Genomic DNA, 18,425 nt, shown 5'->3' on the forward strand with positions numbered 1-18,425 from the left:
CCATCAGCCTCTGCCCTCGGCTCCTTGTTCAATGGCTGTCTCTGTCCCTCTGGCCTGGCTCCCCTGAGTCATCAGCCTGCCTGACCCTGGGGCCAAGTGACCTCCAGTCCCCGACCCAGCCCCCTCCTTTGAGCTCCAGTTGTTCCTCTCCGGTGGCAGAGCATGCCCGTGGGAGGAAGCCAGGCTTGGGCCTACAAGGGAGGAACCTGTTGGCCTCTGTTCCTGGCCTGGGAGCCCCCAAGACCAGAGACCCTGTGTCCTTGGCCCATCACTGGGTGCCAGGCCCTCGTGAAATGCCTGACACACAGCAACAGAAACTTTGCTAACTGTTGCCGAGTGAATGAGCCTCGTTCCAAAACATGAGCCTGGTCCCAATTGTCCAGTGAAGACTCTATCTGTCCCATAAGGGCCCACTGCCCCAATAGGAGCTGGACTGAGCCGTGGTCCACGCTGATCTCCCAGGGCAGAGACAGCTATGGGACCCACGTAGCAAAGGGGCCCTGACCTTCAAGGGGTGGTGAGGAGTGCTGGGGGTCATCTACCTGTTTGCCTCTGTTTCATAGGGTCCAAACGCTCACCTGGCAAGAGTACTCGGCAAACCCTGGATCCTAAGAGTACTTTGAGGAGGGTGAGTAGGGAATAATGCCATATCCACGGAGTTCATCAGCAGGACCACAGGTAGAACTTTCTAAAGTGTCCAGAAAAATGAAATAAGGAGCAAACTGGGAAAATCTAAGAAACGTACCTACAATATGCCCCCCCTCTTCTTCAGCTCCTTCACCTCAAAAATAGACAATGTGACCACCTTCCTCCCAACTTATCCCCTAACCTCCAGTATTGGGTAGGGATGCTTGATTCAGATACTTTCCCCCATTAACTCTTTCAACATTCATTGAGCATCTACTATATGGCAGGTTCCGATTTGAGTTCTATGAAGGGAAAAAAAAAAAAAGAGGAAAAACAGAAGCACTGCCCCTGAGATGCTTGCAGTCCACACACTTTTATTAAGCATCCGTTAAATGCCAGATGCAAAAAATAAAAATAAAAAAATAGGTCCATAAATCATTGAAAAGGATAAGAAAATATGCAAAGAATTGTAGCACATCTTGAAGGATACAAAGAGTTGGCTTTATACGGAGGTCAGGAGAACAGCCGTAAAGTGAGTTTTAATTGCACCTTGAAGAATGAAGAGGAAGAAAGAGTGTAGGGTGGAAAAAAGGGCCAATTTGGAAGGAGAGATCTTATGGACTAAGTATACAAGATCCAGGCCTAGGATACTATCAATCAGAGAACAGCAGGTACAGTCATCCCTGAGTAAGTATCCAAGGCGGGGGGATTGCTTCCAGGACCTCCACAGATACTAAAACCCTCAGATGCTCAAATCCTTAATACAAATGGCATAGTATTAGCCTAGAACCTACACACATTCTCCAGTAAGCTCTAAATCATCTCCAGGTGACTATGATCCCTAATGTCATATAAATGCTGTATAAATAGTCCTCTCGACAAGAAAAAGCTCGTATGCCTTCAGCCCAGAAGCAGTTTTGTCTTGTTTTGTTTTGTGTGACTACTGTATTTTCCATCCACAGTGGGTTGAACTTGCAGATGCAGAATCAGCAAATGCAGAGGGCTGACTGTCCCCATGGGCTTAGGGGGAAGCTGACAGAGAAGAAGGGAAGGCCAATGCCATGCTAAAAATAAAAATGGTAACATACCCCACATGCACCGAGACCCGGGGAAGGCTCTCAAGCCACAGAATGTAACCACACGCTTGGGAAAGAGGAATGAAAAGACAGGGAACAGGAAAAATCCAGCTGGAGTTCCAGCGCCCATGTTCTGACGGCCATTCAAGTGCCTCTTCCTACCACACCCAGCAAGCAAGGCAAGACCTGCCAGGAAGCCACCCATGTTCATGCTTTGGGACCTTCTGCAAAGCAGACGTCAGTTTGCAATGGGGTCAGGGAAGAGCCGGACTGTGAGCCCAAAAAGGTGGGAAGGGTCGTGCATTGGAAAGGTCTTGCAGAGGTAGCTCAGGCACCCCGGGGCCTGGTAGTGGGGAGAGATAAAGCCCTCTCCCTTTCGCCCATCCCTCCTCCTCATCACCATCTGCATAAAAGCTCTTTGCAATTACAAAACACTGCCCGCCTTCTGTCCCGAGGACCTGACTCCTGGAGCAGATGTGGATGGGGAAGTCTGTTGACATGACTAATCACTGTAGAGGGTGCTGGAAAGAGAACCCAAGGCTAGAAACCAGCGAAGGCAAAATGATGTCACAGCTCAAGAAAGAAAGGACCATTCATGACTGACAGGTGTGCGACATTTGCAACTCCGAGGTTTATTAACAATGACCGGCCTGGAACATTCCTGCTTGTCCATCAAGTAAAAATCTCAAACAAATGAATTCCACAAGTCTTATCAAATACATACACAGGCTGTAGTTATAGTTATTAGGATAATCAGAATTCATAATTGCATTTAGTTCCTTTGTTTTTTTTTTTGGTACCAGGGATTGAACCCAATCCCCAGCCCTTTATATTTATTTTTTTTTTATTTTAAAATTTTTTTTTTTAATTTTTGAAATAGGGTCTCACTAAGTTGCTTAGGGCCCCACTAAGTTGCTGAGGCTGGCTTTGAATCTGTGATCCTCCTGCCTCAGCCTCCAGAGCCACTGGGATTATAGGCAGGCGCCTCTGCGTCTGGCTTGCAAACTCTAAATTGAAAAAGATTTCCATATCATTATACATGCACTGTGGGTTCTACTGCTTTTTTGAAAATACTGCCCAGTACAATCCAGGTTATGAGTATTAAAAAAATAAATAATTACAATAATGCCAAATCCAGTGTCACAGGCTTTCATTCAAAGGTCAAGCACCGGTAAAACGGCTTGGTCAAAAGACAACGATGTAACTAGAGTGCTGTAGCACATTATGGTGACTATAAATTATTAATATGATTCAATTTTAAGAGGTAGCTAAATGCTCACTAGAGTATTTTAAAAGCAAAACAATCTCAAGGCATCAGCTTGAGTTATGCAAAAACAAGTTGGTAAAATATTACAAAATAAGGAAGGGAATCATTTGTTCTCAGCTCTGGGAGTGTCCTTAATTGCTAACTGGTCTTCTGGGGTTTTTTTATTAATGTTGTTGGTTTTTCAGTTATTTTACTTAATGTCAATAAAATTAATGACTACTAGAAAGGCCACAGCAAGAGGATCACTTGAGCTCACGAGTTGGATACCAGCCTAGGCAACTTGTGGAGACCCCACCTCTAAAAGAAAAGAAAGGTAACAAAACAAAAACCAAAACACATCTCTTACTCTGTGGTCAGGAACGTTTTCTAGTCGCATCATTGGATTGGTCATTTTTTTGAGGAGAAAATATTGGTAGTAGTTACCTACCGGTTGTCTTACTACGGCCACTATTTCTACTACCAATATTTTCTCCTCCAAAACACACTGCCACCTCTTCGCTCTACTGGAGAATTCTGTATAACGAATTAGACTTGTTCCAAAATTCAGTCATAAAATCATAACTAGAACTTTCCAGGGCAAATGTGAATATTTTTTACAATTCTGGACACCTTGACAAACAGCTCTCTATAAAAGTCATGACTCTTCATACTCCCGCCTGAAATGTAAGAGAAAATCTCACAGCACTCATGCCAGCACTAAGTGTGATCATTGTTTAATCTTTTCTAGAAGATTTCTTTTATACTTTTCAAAATAGCATATATGCTCATTTGAATACAGCAGCTTCTTACAGTATGAGTTTGCATTTCTTAGAGTAATGTAGGACATTTTTAAATCATGTATAGTTCCTCTGTGATTTTTTTCACACAGTTTCTTTGTTCTGATTTTTTTTTTTTCCTTTTGGGCTCCTTTGGTGAAGTTTTCTGTTTTGTTTTGGGAGTGGTACCTTTTCTTAACGGTATACTTGAACTCCACGATTGCTTGCTTCATTTTGCAAGTGTTTACTGAGCATCACAAGGTAGAAGGCAAAGTTATCTAAGCACTGGAAAATACAGAAGAAAGAGTCTTTCCTCTTCTGGAACTTAAATTCCAGTAGTATTTGTGATCAGTAATTGTGTTAAGATATAAATACAGGGCTGTGTGTTTTTTAATGGCATCTGTTACATAATGGCTTCATGCAATGAACCCTAAGCACCAGGCTTAGCTCTGTGTTGGCACAGCACTGCGTTAGGCTGAGCACACACACACACACACACACACACACACACACACTTCTTTTCCTTAACCAGTGGCTAACCTGGATTGCCACCCCCTCCAAAAATCCTGCACAGACCCGTTACTGACCTTCAGCCACACTTCTCAAAGAATCTGCACAAAGCTCCGACGTGCTTTCCTCTGTTGAAGCTGACCCCGAGCAAGATCAGTCCTCAAACATCTAAGCCTCAGAATTAGTCAGAGCAGGAGAGAATTTTAGGCTTTAATATTTTGGCATAAACAAAAAAAAAAAAAAAGCAAATCAGAAACTGGTCGCCTTCCAAGGCAGCCTGGGGTACAGATTCTGACCATAATAGGCCTCAAGGGCGCAGTCGCATCCAAGCCCCCCAAAGAATTCCAGACCTTCCTACTCAGACCGGGCGTGCTTCCTGGCAAAGGGCCTCTTGTTCCAGAATCCCTGAGCTCACCTCAGACAAAGGCAGGTGTGTGTGTCCCTCCTACCAGCCCCAAGTGGCTCTGCTCTACCTCCGCCGGGTGCTTCTAGAACACTGGTTCATGCATCCTTTGCATGGCTCCATCTCTCACCCCTGCGGCCTGGGCCCAGCCCTCAGATCTTCCCCTCTGTGCCTACACACCTCCCATCACCTCCTTCCCCCTTTGCCCCATGTCCTGTGGGCCAACTTCCCCAGCTTTCCATGATGCAGACCCCCCCACACACACACACACCTCTTTCTTTGGCCTCCTTTGTCTCCTTACCAAATACCTCTTCCACCTCCTGCCTTTTCCCACTTCCCGTGGTCCACTGGAGATGGTGGGTGTAGCCGGCCTTCCTTTCGCATCCCAGGGGTCCTTCCCATCCATCGCCTGGCCTTCAGTGCCCCGCTCTCCACATGATTGACACTTACCAACGGGTAAGCCGAGGTCTCACCCAAGTCCAACCCAACACCTGTTCCCTCAGCAACTCACAATATCTCCAAGCACCATCTCTCCCCAGGGCCATCTTTGTCCTCTACTAATCTCTTAACTCCAGATCTTTCCAGAACCTTCAGTTACTCACCCCTGTCTATATTTGCCAGCCCTTCGCCCTCCCCTACTCACCCTCCCTGGAAGGCATCGTCTATTCTGCCCTTTTCAGAACCTTGGATTCCTCCTACCCGCTCCCATATTAACCAGTAGGACAGCTGGGCCACTGTTAATGGCCACCATCCACTCTGACCCCTTTGCATTTGTCAATGCCCAGGCCAGTCCTTCCTCCTTACAAATGTCGGTATCATTCCCTCCACCTGCCATTTCTACTTCCAATTCTGCCCCTCCCCATCTCAGCCAGAGGTGGGAAATTCCACCATCTGTCCCCATCCTGGGGACACAGGAGAATGGACCTCTGGTAGTCACCCGCCTTAAGAATGCCTAATAAAGCCAGGCACGGTGGCACACGCCTATAATCCCAGTGGCTCAGGAGGCTGAGGCAGGAGGATCGCGAGTTCAAAGCCAGCCTCAGCAACATCGAGGCACTAAGCAACTCAGCAAGACCCTGTCTCTAAATAAAATACAAAATAGGGCTGGGGATGTGGGTCAGTGACCAAATGTCCCTGAATTCAATCCCAGGTACCAAAAAAAAAAAAAAAGAGTTCACCTTGTTGGAAGCATTGAGTCGCTTGCTGGAGAGCACTGCAAGACAATGCTGAGTCTCAGGGACCCCAGCAGCCCAAGTCCACAGGCAGAGGAGAAAGGCCCTGCAAGAAGTCAGTCTTCCAAGGAGTGGAATGAAGCAGACATGCCCAAGGGGGAGAGAGAGCAATGGTCAGAGCCTGAGGATCTGCCGGACAGTTTTCCAGTTCCCATGAGGTCAGCCTGAGATCCCCTGACACACACACACCCCAACCTCTCCTGAGCCAAGCCGGCTTGTGTGCCTTCCCACCGAGCCACCCTCCACGGAGACACCTTTGCACACAGCTGCTGGGTGTCCCCACCACCCACGTCTCCATTCTTTTCTTCCACAGGAATCTGTTTGCCCGTTTCTATTGACACCGTCACACAGAGCACACAGAGCCCGATTTCTTTCCCCTGAACAAATGCTTCCTGGCTTCATCCCAAAGAGAACAAGCGGCCACCCCATGACTTAATCACACAACAGGTGAGCCGCTCCGGGCCAGCATGGACACCACTCGTCTCCGACCTGCTCCAGCGCCCTGCCCACTGGAGTTTCCCAACAGCGATCCACTCGGACGACTTTGTAGAGGATCCAAAGTCTGTCGCACGCACCTGTGGCCCCAGAGCAGCGGGAGGCATCTGGCTGCCAGGGCCGAGGCCCGTGTAGGAAGAAGGGGACAAAATGTGTTCAAGTGAACATTCTTCTTCTCAAATCACTTAGAACCTCAGCAAAGAGATTAATGGTTTCCATGGCAACCAGTAAGCCCGGGAGCCTGGGGAAATCTGTAGCTTTTTCAAAACTCCTGGGGACAAGTGTACCCACCCTTTAACACACCCGTTCTTCTGCCACAGGCTAGAAAAAAAATGTAAACTTTCTTTCTTTTTCTTTTTGGCAGTTCGGGGGATTGAACCCAGGGGCTCTCTACCACCTACCTACAATCCGCAGCTCTTTTTTTTTTTATTTTTAGTTTTTATTTGGAGGCACGATCTCGCCGAGGCCAGCCTCCTGCCTCCTGCCTCCGTTTCCCAAGTAGGTGAGAACCATGCCTGGTTTCAGTGAACTTTTCCTTACACGTTTTATGTCTCAGTCTAGAACGATCAGTCCTAGAGAAAATTTTGCTTTTTCGCTTTGGGGGCTTCTGATTGTACACTATTGTGCTGCACCCAAAAGCAGGAGGTTCCTACAGCTGTTCTGTCGAGGTCACAGTGCAGAGGTATGGAAGATGGTCTCGCCTGTTTGGTTGGGTCTTGCTCATCATCCTTTGCTCTCCTCCTCCCCTGACTCCCACTCTCGCGACCCTTGTCCAGTCACTCACTTTCAGATAAAACGCGAAATGTCACATGACTGTGGACTTGAAGACGGCCTCTCAGGAGCACTTCCAAGGGAAGCCACTCGCTCTGGCAAGCATTCAGCTCTAACCAACGGCAGGCACTTTTCCCCTTGGGACACCAGCTTTGGAATCACAAATCATCTTACACAGAGTTCCACTGTCCATGTTCCCCGGCAGCCCGTTCTTTCAGGGACACTATTTGAAATAAAGACTGGCGGTCCAGAGCAGAAATAGCAAAAGCACATTCTTTTTTTTTTTTTTTTTAATTTTGACTTTTTAATTTTTTGCAACTGATACATTAAGACATTAAAAAGTACATATTTCAGGAGTACCACGTGATATTTCCATGTATGTCTACATTATGCGATATTTAAGTCAGATTAAGCCTACCTATCTTTCTGAACACTTGTTAACTTCTTTTTGGTGAAAACCTCAACCCTTTTCTTCTAGTGTTTTGAAATGTATAGACTATTATCTATAGCAGCCCTACTGTGCAACAGTACACCAGAACTTCTTGCTCTGCATGGTAACTTTAGTACCCACTGATCTCCTCTTAAGAGAAGAAAATGTTTATTTTGGTCAATTTGGGGATCTCAGTCCATGATTGATTGGCCCTGTCTTTTGCTTTGGCTCTGGCAAGGCAGCAGCACATAGTGGCAGAATCATGCCATAGCAAAGTTTCCCACTTCCCATGGCTAAGAGATGAAAAAGAGAGAGAGCCAGGCACAGTGGCCCACACTTGTAATCCCAGCAGCTTGAGAGGCTAAGACAGGAGGATCACAAGTTAGAGGCCAGCCTTGGCAATTTAGTAATTTAGTAAGACCCTGTCTCAAAATAGAAAACAAAAAGGACTGGGAATGTGGCTCAGTGGTTAAGCACCCCTGGGTTAAATCTCCAGTACACACACACACACATACACACACACACACACACAGAAATAAGAAAAAGAACAAGAGAAAGAAGGAGCTAGGGTCCCCTAATCCCCATAAAGGGTACACCTCAAAGACCAGAAGACCTCCCACTTAAAGTTCATACCACCTCCCATCAGTGCCAAGATGGGAACCAAGCCTCGAACACATGGGCCTTTTGGGTCATTCTGGATACAAACTATAGCAGTGGGTAAGACCATGGAAATAATTATCTTGTAATTTAGTTTTTAATATCACAAAGTTTCTTGAGCATACATCCACAATCTTCTTATTAAACTGATGTGGGATGAACTCGGGTAGCTGGAATGGTTCTTCTGGTTCGACACATTTGATCCCATGCACAGAGCCCTGGGTTAGGAGTCTGAGTACGCGTCAGGGCACCACTGCCAAATGGAAGCCGTCCCTGGAGAGATGGTTCCTTTTGTTCTAACTCGCTGCACATCAAGCCAACACCTGCCCTTCTCTTTGGCACAGTACACCAAGATCTGCCTAGGGGAAGGGCCCTGGGCAAGTGATTGGCCTTGAATTCCAAGCTATGTTCCTTCAGCGGAAAATAACTTCACTGACACAGAAAGATATTCCCAATCTATGGATAACTAAAATATTAGTTTTGTAAAAGGTGCACTCCGGGATTGGACCAGAGGAGGAGGTTGGGGTGGCAAAAGTATATGAGGAAAATAACACAAGGAGGCTTTTTCAATAATCCAGAGGTGGTTGTGGCCTGGACAAGTGCACTGGAAGGTGGTAAGAAGTATATACGTTATTGAATTCTGATGAGTTGGATTGTAAGTCATTGACATTTTCATGTAGGTTAGATGAAAAATCTTATTTGGGTTCAAGCACTCCTCCCTGTATATGTGTGGGACTGGATGTTTGTCATTGTAAGCTAAGAGGGAGTGGCCAATTTACTGTATCAGTCAGGATAGGTTAACATGAGCATACATAACAAACAACCCCATCATCTCTATGGATTAAACAGCAAGTTTATTTGTCTCTCCCTCTTCTGCTCAATACAAGTCTGTTCACCTGTCACTCAGGCACCCAGGCGGATGGAGGCTCCATCTCAACACATCTTCCACAATCACCACCAAGGTGGGAAGGAAGAAGCTTGGTGAATTGCCTCACTTCTCGCATTTAATTGGCAAAGCAACACCTACCCGTTTTTATCAGTTGGCTTGGTTAGCATGAGTCAGTCCCCCAGATAACATTTGACTGATTAAACCCAGTTTCAGAACAAAAGAGTTTGATGGTTCCATTAAGGAGAGGCACCCAAGCAGCCTCTACCTACAGTAGTCAACACATCTGCCCCCTCGCATTCCAACCCACAGATGTCAGTGGGAATGTGTGTGCACAGATGGATGAGTGGATACACATCAGTATACGGTACCGAATTAAAATATTTATGGACCCTGTAAGAAAGTTTTCTGAATAAACACTTCACAAAAAGAAACAGGCTTGGAAATCACACAGACCTAGCTCTGTGACTAGGCAAGATACATGACTCAGCCTGTCCACTTTAGCAACCTCCCGTATAAAATCCACATGATATCTACCCTGTCCTGTTGCCGACAGATCAGTCCTGGTCTCCCCCATGTCCATCCAATAACAAGGACACTGTTTTGAGAAAAAGGAAAAAGAAGATTGATGGCTTTGCTAGCAAAGGAGAAACACAGGGACTCCTGCTCCAAGGCTGCGATTCTGCCCATCGGCAGGAAGGGAGGGGGCGGCTTTTAAAGAGGTGATTCAGAGGCTCGGTTCCACAGGTTCTCTGTTGGAGTTGTAAGCACTTGTTAACTGGGGAGACAGTCATTTCTGAGATCTTCTGGTAGATCCCCACAGTTCCTATGGTGGGTGGGTGTGTGCTCAAGGACAGATAACTCTGCCTAGGGTGGGGAAGAAAGGTAATCCTGTTTCCCCTGAGATTAGGGAGGGGGAGAGATCGGTGAGGAGCAGGGAGAGAGGAAGAGAAAGAAACATGTCCATTTAAAAATAAATTGCAGTGGCAGAGCAGCAAAGCTATATTCAAAGCATAATGTGGACCCCTGTTGTTTTTTTTTAATTAACTAATTTATTTATTGGTACCGGGGCTTGAACTCGGGGTACTCAACCATTGAGCCACATCCCCAGCCAGATTTTGAATTTTATTTAAAGACAGGGTCTCATTGAGTTGCTTAGTGCCTCAACTTCTGCTGAGGCTGGCTTTGAACTTGCGATCCTCCTGCCTCAGCCTCCTGAGCTGCTGGGATTACAGGTGTGTGCCGCCGTGCCTGGCCTATTACAGTTTTGTTGTAAAATAAAGTACCTAGAAACACTGCAGCTAATCAACAAGTAGTAGTCAATAAATGGTCTGTTTCATTTTGTTAACTGAAAAATGTATATGGTGAATACCTGCTTTATCTAACTAATCAACATTTCTCATTAAATGGATACTGGCTAATAAACATTTTCTTACAATGTTGTTAAAAGTGCATGCTAGTGTTCAGGAATACCTTCTCTGATTTCCTTAAACTGGGACATTTGAACATTTCTGGCTGCATTTGAACGAGAGTAATTAATTCTGTTGAAATATTAGGGATAGCATTCCACTCTCATCCACTAAGCCTTGGACTTGTGAATAAATTTTAACTTTGGAATTAATTGATGTCTTACACTACTAGGTAGCTATTTATGTGGTATGCTCGAACATTTCACTTTGGAAACTGGGTGAAGATTTTAACTGATCTTCAAATCATTCAGCAATGCACGATTTACTATTCCAATAAGATGGCAAAAGCTGTTGTCCAAGCAACTAAGAGTTTCGTTTAATTTTAAGTAAGTCCTTTTTGAAGTATCAATCTCCATTCACTGGATGGTGCAAGCTTACCCTCAGGCCCCCACTCACCGCCTTCCCCCAAAATTCCTGAGGCAAATGTTTCAACTGCCTATTCCAATTTTAATCAGTCCATTATGGGTACAAGATAAGTGTGTGATTAGCATATGGTGAGGGATATGATTACAAATGATTCTTCACAGAACATTTTAAATTGCATCTGTCATAAAAATGGATTCCTTATGGAACCAGTCCAAAGGAAAACAGTGCTTTCTGCTCTGGGCCTCTGATCACGTCTGCTTCAGTGCTTGGATATGCAAATCTGAATCTAGAATAGCATTCACCTACCCCTGTCAAGACCTAGGGGTATCCCCATGGAGATGGAAGCTCTTGGGCTAATTGACCAGCCATGGATCATTGTGGGTTTTTTTGGTAGATGGTGCGTGGCTGAGTTTAGTCTCTGTTGTTTTTGTTGACAAACAGAACGTGTATTAGTCCTATCATGAGTTTGTGAGAGATTGCATATTACACCTCCTATTTAAAACAATCACTGAAACTAACAAAATTCCTCTGATCATAACATACAGGAGTTCAAATTTCCTGTGACCCCATGGAAATTTTTAGTGAATGCACATTAATGACACCCAAAGGACACCTGATAAAATAGGCCAGAGAGAGAAGGTGACGCGATTTAGTTCTCCTCCCTAATCCATCATTGTTCCCAACTGGCCACGATTCTTTTCACCCTGAATTTTTGATAACAGGTGCCTGCAGGTCATTGGTTGGCTTTTAGCGAAGTTTTCTTTGGCTGATGAGAAACTTAGCAGGTGAGCTCCTTCCTATTCTTCTTTCTCTTCTGGGAAGAGGAAGAAAGATGCTGAAGATAAAAGGTACAAGCCTAATTTGGCTTAGTGGCACCCTGTGTCCCTGTGTTAGATGAAGTCTGTCTGAGGTGGGAGAAGGGGCTCTGGGTCAGCTGCTCTCTTAAAATGGGAAAGAAATGCCTAGGTTCTCTACTGGGAAGGGTGGGGTGGTCCCTTCCAGCAAGGGTGAGGCCCATAATCCTTTTGTTTATTTACTTACTTATTTGGTACCAGGGATTGAGCCCAGGAGTGTCTAACCACTGAGCCACATGCCCAGCACTTCTTATTTTATATTTTCTTCAGAGACAGGGTCTCGCAAATTGCTCCAGGCCTCTCTAAATTGCTGAGGCTGGCTTTGAACTCATCATCCTCCTGCCTCAGCCTCCTGAGCCACTGGGTTTAGAGGTGTGCCCCACGGTACCCGGTGGTCCTGGGTTTCCTCACCCCTCCTGTTCAGCAGGGCCAGCTGTATCCATGTAAACCTGGACTGGTCATTGTTCTCTATCAGTAAAATTAGACGTCAGAGTCTCCGTGGTGGTGGACACGCTGACTGTCCCCTACTACACAAACAGTGATTGCGTAATGAAAAAAGCAAAGTATTTTTGGAGACCAGCCGGCCTCTGAAGGTGTGCATCATGAAGAAAAAAACACACCTGCCTTTCTTTTTATCCTTTTGTTATTGCCGAGCTATGGGGAGACAAAGACTGACTTTATCCCTGGAGCCTGGCAGGACTTCCTGGCGGGGGGGGGGGGGGGGGGGGGGGGGGGGGGGGACAAAGCCCTTTAACCTCCCTGAGCCTCACATGCATCCCAGGGAAGGGGGGCAGGTCACACCGACCCTGCCCACGCGGGGGTGGGTTGTGAGCATCAAATCAGATGTGAATGAGCGCCAACAGGAAGGGCGGGACGAGCTGTCATCCCCACCCAGCGCCAGTCAGTGTCACTTAGGCTTCAGAGGGACACCTGGCACCCGATGCCGTTTTTAGCCAATTAGAAAAGATCTTCTGTGGGGGCGGGGCAAAGCGGCAGGACTCCAGGGTGGGGCTTCAAGATTCCTCCATTTGGCATCTGCCCACACCAGAGCCAGCCAGATACCAAGTACAGGGCCGCCCCCTGCCCACCCTGCTCTCCCACCCACTGAGAGCCTCAGCACCCCAGACCTTCCCCTGCCCTGCCCTGCCCTCTCCTCTGATTGGTCTACAATGAGAGCTAAGTGATCAGTCTGGTCCCTGCCCTCACATGGGCTTAGGACAAGTGGCCCTCTATTGAGAGAGGACCGTAGTAGGAAGGAAGAAAGGATTTCATAGCCTCCTACAAACCCCCAAAGCAGACCTGGGAAATGTGCTCCCGACCCCCTTCCACCCATGGCCCCCATCTGGCCCCGGCTTCTCTGTCTTCGAAGGAACGCAGCCTGGACTCGGAGAGCCATCGACCAGTGAGGGAGGCCTGATTTTCAGGTGCGCCGACCGCAGGGTGTAAACATCTGGGCTGTTTTAACCTCCAGCGGCCCTGGAGATCCAAAGCCAGGGCCTCTGGGCCACGAGGAGGACCCGCACGTGTCGGTCTTTGCTGCTGCTTAGCCAAGAACAGCTCCTAAGAAAGAAGGGCATCCTCTCCCGGCTCCACCTTCTGTTTGAGGGCCATACAGTTGGCCCTTCCTATCTGCGGGTTCCACGTCTATGGGTTCAACCTACTGTGGATCGAAACTATTCAGGAAAAAACCTCACATCTGAGCTGAACATGTACAGATTATTTTTCTTTTCTTTTTTTTTTTTTTTTTTTTTGGTACTGGGGATTGAATCCAGGGGTGCTCTACCACTGAGCCACATCCCCAGCCCTTTATATTTATTTATTTATTTTTGAGACAGGATCTCACTAAGTTATCTAGGGCCTTGCTAAATTGCTGAGGCTGGCCTCTAACTTGGGATCCTCCTGTCTCAGCCTCCCAAGCTGTGCGAGATTACAGGCATGAGCTACCATGCCTGGCCAGACTTTATTTTATTTTTTTTTAACCTTGTCATTTATTTCCTAAACAAACAAGGTAACAACTGTTCACATAGTACTTGTTCTAGGTATTGCAAGTTATCTAGAAAGGATTTGAAGTATAAGGAAAGGTTATGTGGGTTATATGCAAAATGCTATGCTGTTTTGTATAAGGCACTTGAGCATTTTGTGGATTTTCTGCTGGGGTCCGGAAAACAGTCTTTTGTAGACACCAAGGGAAGGCTGTAGAAGATAGAATTCAGATTTGTACACCTCACTGTAAAATGCCGAAGGGTCCCCGTTGGCCAAGGAGGGTATTCACTGATGGAGATGAAGAATAGACCCAAATTTCTGAAATATCGGCCCTCGGAAGGAGGAGAGCTTTGCACGGAGAGCTACGACACATAGTGTGTGCTCTGCCCAGGAGAGCTCAGAGTCTAACACGCAGACAGCAGAAGCAGAACGTGTTTCTCCCATACGGCATGTTGTTGAGACCTTGCTCTTAATGGTATAAACCTTTGTAAATCCTCTAGATTGAAAGATGCATTGAGGGAAGCTGGTGTGTATAGCAGGAGGTATTTCAGGATGCCTGAGGATAATGTGACAAGCCCAGAGACTCAGGAGCAGAGGAACCACACGGAGGGTTCTGCCAGAAGGGGCAGGTGCAACTGCTACTGAAGACTGTCCCTCAGATGGTCCTTTCTGATAATCACTAAGCCAGGCAGCTGCCCAGCCCAAGCCCACCTCTGGGCATCTGTCTTCACTGCCCCCGGGGAGCCTACAGATGCCAACAGGGCCCCGCTGAGACTGAACTTGACTCATGGTTGTGTTCCCAGCGCCTGACCCCAAGCCAGGCACACACATCTACTGCGTGAACAAGTAAATTAACTAATGCGTCTGCGCAAAAGAGCCCCCTGAAAGAGCTCCGATTGCAGGATAACCGCGAGAGGCATCCTTGGTCGCTTTTACAAATGCGTCTAACTTCTGTCACGTAAAGTATGTGATTGCTGAGTCCTACTGTGTCCAAGCTGGCGGGGAATCTCAGATATCAGGTAGTCTGACCAGTGTGATCAATTCCACGGAGCATCCTCTCCACTGCGTATCCAAATAGGACCTTAGCAACCTGAAAGGAAATCATTTCCATGGGGAGCCCAAGGACTCCCAGAATCCAGCTAGACATGAGGGTCCCTCTTAGGAGACCTTTTCAGATCTCGGCATTGTAAGTGCCTATTTAGTCATAAATTCTAGAAGTTTCGGGAGTATATTTATGGAAGGGAGACAGATCAACGTAGATTTTTTTATTGTATTTATTTCCTGTTGTAAAGTTATAGGTAGCAACATGTAATTGTTTCAGACTTCCCAACATTTACAAGGAGATGTTACATGCAGCAGCACGACAGGGATCTCACGGTAGACTCAGTTTCCCTGCCTCCAGAGACTCTCAATTGCCTGAGCAACCAGACGACTGGGTACAGACGACCCTGATGCAGGTTGGACCCCGGCACCCACTGCACTAGGGGAACACAGCTCCGGGAGAAGAGGACGTGGAAGGACTGGGCCCGGCAGGTGGAGAGGGGAGATGTAACTAGGCCTCGAAGGTGGGCGGAAATTCAGCAGGTAGATAGTAGAAGGCAGAGGCAGGTCGCATGAAGGGATCAGAACTAGGCAGAGCAAGGATGGGCAGGAAGTTTTTATCCCACATCAATCACGTGTTGGACATTTGAGAGTGGTGACCTCATTTTACGCTCACAACAACCCAGTAAACTGGGTATCAGTGCTTCCATTTTTCAGAGAAGGAAACTGAATCTAGGGAAGATTAATAATGTGCCAAGCGAGGGTCAAGGTTACGTAACACACCTGGGGCAGAGCCAGGTTTAAAACCCTGCAGGAGCCGGCCACAGTAGCACACACCTATAATCCCAGCCACTTGGGAGGCTGAGGCAGGAGGATAGCAATTTTGAGGCCAGCTTCAGCAGTGAGGGAGGTCCTAATCAACTTCGCAAGACCCTGTCTCGGTATAAAAAATAAAAAGGGCTGGGGATGCAGCTGAGGGGCACAGCACTCCCGGGTCCAATCCCCACTACCCAAAGTGATAGCAATAATGAAACCCTGCATGACTGACTCAAACACCAGTGTTCTTTCTACCTACTGAGCTGAAGGGAGATAGCAAGTCATATAGGGGCACCAGCTCAGTATGGCCGGAACATGGGGTCAAGGGGGAAAAGATCACACAGGGAGAGGCTTGAGAGAACAGGAAGATGCTAGAGGAAGAAGACCGGGAAGAGGAAGGACAAGGAAGGACTTGGTTTCTGGTTGTATTGTCATTTTAAAATTTTTAGATGGACAAATACCTTTATTTCATTTACGGGGTGCTGAGGATCGAACCCAGTGCCTCATACAGGCGAGGTGAGCGCTCTGCCACTGAGCCCCAGCCCCAGCCCCTCTGGTTGTTTTTTAAGATGAAGGAAACTAGAGGAAGGCGCTAGGTGGAACGCAGGTGGAAGTATTAGCTTTGAAATTTTAAGGAACATCTTCCTCCCCGAACAGGATGAAAGAACAGAATGAGAAATCGCTCCTGTTTAGAGGGGAAAGGGGGTAGAAAGAAATGGGATGTGGAGGGAGGGCTCTCTCAGTCCATCCAGGGAAGAGGTCTGTTCCGGGGAGAGGGGGACAGGGTCAGCTCGGGCTTGGGCAGAGTGGAAAAGCTTCAGAGCAGCTGTCGTGGGAACCTGATAGGGAGCTAAAAATGGAGTTGAGGGAAGATGCCCCGGGGCTCCGGGAGAGTCCAGGGCAGGAACGCTCAGGGGGTCCGATTACCCCGGGTGCTCAGCGGGATGCAGCAGTTTGGGATCAGGAGAAGAAAGAGTGGTCCGGTCCAAGGAGAGGCCAAAGTGGAGGTCAAAGGGGAAGAAGGGAGGTGCTTTTGGAGAACCTGGCCAAATCAGCTCACCCAGGAATCCAAACTTGAGAGGGAGGGAGGGAGGGGTAGAGACAGCCAGGATGGGTCCTAGATGCCAAAAACCAAGGAGAGGCTCCAGGATCCCAGGTGAAGGCCAAGAAGCGGCTCAGCAGGAATGAGCTGAGGAAGGGCAGGGCGGGGCCTCCCTCAGGGCCAGGAGACCCAGGGAGTGGCTGTGCCTAGTGACAGAGATGCTCAGAACAGGGACGTCCCGGGCCTGGGGAGGTCAAGGAAGTGAGGGAGGAGGCGCAGAAAGGCCCAGGGCCCTGCAAGCAGAGGCGGAGAGCAAGGGAGGGGTGGAAAAATTGTGCTCCATATGTGTACTGTGGATTGGAATGCATTCTGCTGTCCTGTATAATAAATTAGAATAAATAAATACATTTTTAAAAAATAAAGCTTAAAAAAAAAGGGGGGGGAGGCTTGGCTTGATTTCTGGTGAAATAGAATCATTCCCTAGTATATGTGGGGAATGCCGAAATCTAATGCTCAAATCCCTTAGATAAAACGGTGTCGTTCCTCCCTGGTGCTGACCCCCACCCGCCCCTGAAATAGAAAAGAACAGTGAAACAAACTCCATAGGATTCTCCGACGGAGAGGAAATCTGCACAGGGAGAGGGAGGCAGGAGGGACGGCAGAGGGAGAAAGAGCAGCAACAGCATCATGGGTGTCGCGGGGGAAAGCGCCCAGGCCAAGATCTTCAGGTTTGGAAAGTGTCCTCTTTGACCTCATGCCTTAAACAAAGCCAGGGGCCCTTCTAGGCTGTGTCCTGCACTCACTCTACAGAAAGGGCCTCTGGGCATCATGACCCCTATTTACAGCAAAAGCCCTGGACCCACCCTGAGGCTGCATTGGTCAGCAGCTCCTGATCCGGGACAGGTTCCACCACCCAGCCCCAGGTGTTCTCTCTCCAGAACAGGTGTGACTCCTCTCCACTGGACCTTGGAACACAGCTTTAGACCGAGGATGAGCACACAGCACCACCACCCCGTGCCAGGCCTTGCCTACTCAAGAGAGCATCTAATAATGGCTACCACTCAGCAGCGCTTGGTCCACGCAAGGCACGGGCTAGCGAGGGCCTTGGAGGTCGTTCAAGTCCATTCTGATTTTTCCTATAACATTTTCACCCAAAACTGTCCTGTTGCTGCTTAAATGCCCCCAGAGCCTGAGAACTCACTCCCCACAGGACAGGCAGATGGCTCTGTTGGAAACCTCCCGTTCCCAAATCTCTGCTCTCTCCTTCACAGTCACGCAGGACCAGATGCATTCCTTTCCTGTCCGACAGGAATCTGAAGACAACCCTGGCATCTCCACCACACGGCCTCCTTTTCAGGACAAGTGTCACCAGTCCTTCCTCTGGGCTGTCCTGCGACCCTGGCTGGGACTGCTTCACGGTCCCGCCTGTTCCCCCTTGTCAAGGTCCCTCTTAAGGTGTGTGCCTCGGCACCGGGAGTAGAAAGTGCTTAGGGAATGCTGCCCTTGTGCCCGGCACTTTCGAAGCCCTTGGTGGATATTAACTCATTTAATCCTTACAAGAATACCGTGTGCTGTTTGCACCTTGATTATTATCATTTTGCATTTGAAGAAACTGAGGCAGAGTGGGAAATCACCGGCCCAAGCGCACCACCAGCAGCAGAGCTGCAAGTCAAGTGCAAGCCATCTGGATGAGCTCATAGCCCCCGTGCCCGCTCTCAAACTTGGCAGCCACTGGAATCACCTTA

This window comes from Callospermophilus lateralis, chromosome 6, assembly GCF_048772815.1.
Source record: "Callospermophilus lateralis isolate mCalLat2 chromosome 6, mCalLat2.hap1, whole genome shotgun sequence".
In the NCBI taxonomy this organism is placed as follows: domain Eukaryota; kingdom Metazoa; phylum Chordata; class Mammalia; order Rodentia; family Sciuridae; genus Callospermophilus; species Callospermophilus lateralis.